At 41.1% G+C, this 4,923-nt stretch overlaps 1 long non-coding RNA gene across 1 annotated transcript; it reads right to left on the bottom strand.

Annotated features, from left to right (window-relative positions):
* Positions 1 to 516: 516 nt before the first annotated feature.
* Positions 517 to 2,502, bottom strand: LOC114180410. Its single transcript, XR_003603689.1, has 3 exons — positions 2,244 to 2,502; positions 2,067 to 2,137; positions 517 to 705 (listed from the first exon to the last, which is right to left on the bottom strand). It is a non-coding gene; the product is annotated as an uncharacterized LOC114180410 (long non-coding RNA).
* Positions 2,503 to 4,923: the final 2,421 nt, after the last annotated feature.

Raw genomic sequence — 4,923 nt, forward strand, 5'->3', positions numbered from 1 at the left:
AAAGAAAATATTTCAACAAATAACAAACAACTATATTTTTTTTCTTCTTCTGATTTAACGAAAAAAAATTTTAATAATTTTTCTCTTTACTTTTTTCTCTTAATGTGAAAAATTGGGTAATTTCCTATTGTGCTGTTTGGATTACGTATGCAGCAAAACCAAGTCCACAAAGGAAGCGTGTCTTTCCACACTCTCTTCTAAATTCTAAGTCATTGTCAAAAGTATTTATAATTCATTTATTTAGTCATTGCTGTTGTTAAACTGAAAAGGACATATTCGCGAGACTTTATATTTTATATTTGTTTACAGTCAAAATCATATATAATAGCCCATTAAACTATCTACTAATTTTATATTTGTTTTTTAAAAAGATAATGCAACAAAAATTTTATAAACATTTTCTAAAAGTAATATGCTATTTGTAACGTCCTATTTAATTAATAAGCATAATTAAAAGAATGCCACACACAAATAGTACAATGGCGTAGTCCTGGAGTTTAAAACTCAACTCCTTACATTTCAAGACACACCACGATGTCCAAAAGAAAATTGGATAAAAGTTTACAAAATGTATATGAATCCAAGGACAAACAAATACATGGGTCATAGCCCGAAAGAAAAGCTCATAAAGAAATTTAAGCCCAGTCCACGCGGACTATGCAGCAAAATCATCACCTTCCTGTTGTCCACGGGTGTTCTTCGCATCTGCTCACACCAACAAGTTGATGATCATCGCAAGAGAGAGTAGAACACACACAACAATAAAAGTAGGGTAAGCTAGAGCACAAAAGATTTCATCCATACAATCAACATATTTTCACGGTTCCATATACATATATTAACCAAGCATGTTATGACTCCTCAAACAATACACTAAGACATGACTCGACTCATCCGGATACATATAACCCGGTCGGATTCAGCGGATGTTTGCACTTGTGGTGGATACCTCTGCTCACCCCCGAGCTATGTGTTATAAGTGTTACAATGAATCAATTTCCCTCACCACAAGGTTAGCCCTTAATGAATTTCAGGCCTCATGTTACTCTCACCACAGGAGTCAATCTGCTCTAGATGAGACTAACTGACTCCTTAGAGTGTCAGGATGCAACCTTACCTTGAATTCTTACCAAGTTATACAGATGGGGCACCACCATAGACACCCACTAACAGGGGCCATGGAATTACGTCCTGACCACTGAAGCACGACCCTGAAAACCCCACCTAGGGATCCCAAGGAATTACGCACTGACCACAGACCATATCATCATCAAAACAAGTAATTACACAACACACATATGTAAATATCCCATGCCAACCTTGGCAATTCCATCCTCCGTTGTATCCCATGTCAATCTTTTTCGTTCACAAATCTCAAACCATGAAAGTAGGAGTGTGTTTCATACCGACACCATGTCATATTCATTAACCAACCTTCACTCTTGTCTCATGCCAAGTCCATGCCAACATGTCATTTTAATTCCATAAATCATCCCATATCAAAAGCATACTCATATCATGTTAAAAGCCCTGAATCACAATTCATCATCCATCTTATTCATGCAAAGCCACTCAATTCATACTTAGAAAGGCATAAACCATTCATACAAGCATTCAACATCCAAGAGCAAAGAAATCCATCAACATGCATACTCCTCGCTCAGCCCTTCGCTCAGGCAGAAGAGCCTCGCTCAGGCGAGCACCCTCCGCCTAAGCGAGGGCTCGAGTCAGGAACAGTGGCACTGTCGCGCCCGCTCGCTTAGGCGAGACCACCTCGCCTGAGCGAGATGGGTTCTCGCTCAAAACTGGCGCTCGTCGCCTGGGCGACCGTTCGCTCAAGCAGCCTAGGCGAGTTACTACTAATCTCGCCTAGGCGAGATGTACTCGCTTGGGCGAGACAACCAGAACCTGTCATTGTTCGCGCAGGCAGATACATCCAAACAGACCAAAACATGTTTTTAACAGCTCCCACACAGTTTATAATGACAACCCAACATTCAACTCACGAAACAAGACCAAGCATACAAGAACACGAAATAAAACAGTAAGCCCTAACTTCCCCGTACCTGAAAAATGTTAACTAAGGCTTTTGTACTCGAAGAGTCAAGGACAGTAGCTTAAGGAACAGCTTCGCGAACTGAACAACAGTGGGACAAGTTCAAAACGAGCTCATTAGAAAGCTCTAACTGAGAACATAAGGAAGAGACGAAATGAACATAGAGCTTGAGTTGGGAGAGACTTACGCGGAATGGAAGAATGAGGCTGAGCTTGCTAGGCTATGACGATTCCAAACCCTACCAGAGGATGATGGCAGTTGCTCTAAGATTGGGCAGCCTTTAAAATAAGATGGGCAGAAATAATTGGGCGTTACACTATTTTAAACTTAATAGAGAAATTATGTGTGCAAAAAGTTTTCAGGCAACAAGCAATTATAGTTTCACAATCATAATTAATCTCTACACCAGTGGATTGAAGGAAATTCATGGTAAGTGTCAACACCCAATTTTGTCCGGACAAATAAAATGTATTTTCAAAATTAAAAAATAATAAATAAATAATAATAATGCAAAAGGTAAAAAGGAATGAAAGGAAGTTTGTAAAAAGAAAATTAAAATTTGAAAGAAAAATAATTAGTTAAAAAATAATAAAAAGGAAAGCATATTTAATAAATTATTTTAACCCAATTTAGTTTTTTTTTTCTCTTTCCACAACCCCTCTTTCTTTTTTTCACACCATTCCAAAATCTCTCCAATTTCAGGACCCCGCACCACTCCTCACAATGTCACTTTTTTTATTCTTTTCTCTCTCTCACATTCGTGGACCCACACTCTCTCACACACATTACTCATTCACTCTCTCACACACATTATTCACGTCACACACCACCACTCCTCACAATATCACCTTTTATTCTTTTTTTTTCTCTCTCTCTCACATCTGTGGGACCCACACTCTCTCACACACATCACTCATTCACTCTCTCACCCACTTTATTCACGTCACACACATCACTCATTCACTCTCACACTTACTCTCTCATCTTCATCACACACATTCACCATGTTTTAATATCTATGGCTTTCTTTTGTCATTTTGAAACACTTTCTGGTGCAACGTTTATCACATAACGTTTAAAATTTTTCCTTCATCCGAACCAACGGTCACAATAAACAAACCCAACAACACACGCAATTGCCAACAAGGAATCATCATTTTTCTTTCCATCAACACCATTGAACACGCAAAAAATTTGACCCCTTTTGGATTCTAAAAGAGGCCCCTGGCCACACTATTTTTTGGGGGGAGGGAAGCCGCACCTTCATCCGGAGAAGTAAAAATACCATACCACCTCTATCTTCACACCCTCAACGGACCAGACCAACACCAATCTTTCTTTCTTCATTTTTTTTCCACCACCCACTAAATCTCAATCACATTCAGAAGCCCAGGCTCACTCCCAAACAAGTTCGATTCATCCATTACCTTCACGCACTCACACAAACCAGTCACCATTCAACGCCGCACCCAACACGAGGAACAGAGAAGAAAGAAAATCGCCGGCGGCGATGCCGCCGGCGAGTCGGACTTCGAACGGGCTGAGCAGCAGCGGCTTCAATCACGGTTGGGGGCGCGACAACGGGGCTCGCGGTTTGGATTCCAGACCTAGCGTGGCTCATGCGAGAAGAAGAAGGAGAGACGCTTAGGATGCAGCGGAGGCCGGCGACGCTTCTGGTAGCGATTGGCGCCGTCGCCGGTGGCTCTGACGGATCGGGAAGCTTGCGAGGTCATGACCCTGGGGCCGGAGAGAGTGACTCGTGTTTGGAGGACCAGTTACGATTCAAGAAGCATTCGCGCGCGCGGAAGGTGGAGCGGAAAACGGGTGCGAACGTCGGCGGCCTTCAACGGTGGCCGGCGTCGTCGACGCAGGTCATGGCCTGCCATGTGATGGAGGTGGTGCCCGGGTGGGCGGCAACGAGTGAGAGGGTCCTTGGTTGGGTGAGAAAAACGCGGCCATGTGATGGAGGGTGATGTTGTTGGTCCGAGCGCACGGAGGAGAAGAGAAGAAACCCTTGTGGTCTTCTGTTCGTGAAGAAGAAGAATACCCACGCGAGTTGGGGTCTTTGCGCAAGGAGATTAACTTTTGGCTGAACGCTTCTGCTCGCTGCACCTCCATTTTGTTTTCTTTCACACCCTCTTTGCTTTATGAACTCCTTCATGCACCCCCTTTTTTAATCTCTACGCCCCCATTCATTTGTTTTGTTTTTGTTGTGTATTTTCCTCTGTTGCACCCCCATTTTTAATCTCTGCACCTCCATCTTGTGTTTGCTTAGCACACCCCTTTATTTACTGCACGCACCCCACCTGTTACTTCATACACCTCTCATGCACCCCATATCTTTGTCTATTGTTTTTGGGCTTGTTGTATTTACTTTGTGCACCCCCACTAATCACCCATCTACCCCATATTTTATTTTCCACTTTTATCATTCTTAAATATTTTCATCCTTTTATTTATTTATTTTGTATTTTATTTTTATTTTAGAAAATATATTTGAAAATTATAAAAATTACAAAACAGAAAAAGATAAAAAAAATGTTCTCTTTCATCTTTATTGTGTTTGTCCGGTCGCTCGCACCGTGTGACACTTATTTTCTAAAAATACCAAAAAAATAATTTTCTTTCTCTTTTAGTATCTGTTCGACCGCTCGCATCGTGTGACACATATTTTCAACTATCCAAAAATACTAAAAAAATACAAAATTCTCAAAATACAAATATATCAACATTTTCAAACAACTACACCCTTTTTTAAGAACTACGTGATCCTTGATTCTCCACCGTGAGATACGTAGGAGCAAGGCCAGTCCTTGTCAGGTTCACCTCCAAAAAATCAAATCATTTTCTCAATTGTTTTCCAAATC

The sequence above is a fragment of the Vigna unguiculata genome, chromosome 4, assembly GCF_004118075.2.
Source record: "Vigna unguiculata cultivar IT97K-499-35 chromosome 4, ASM411807v1, whole genome shotgun sequence".
Classification (NCBI taxonomy): domain Eukaryota; kingdom Viridiplantae; phylum Streptophyta; class Magnoliopsida; order Fabales; family Fabaceae; genus Vigna; species Vigna unguiculata.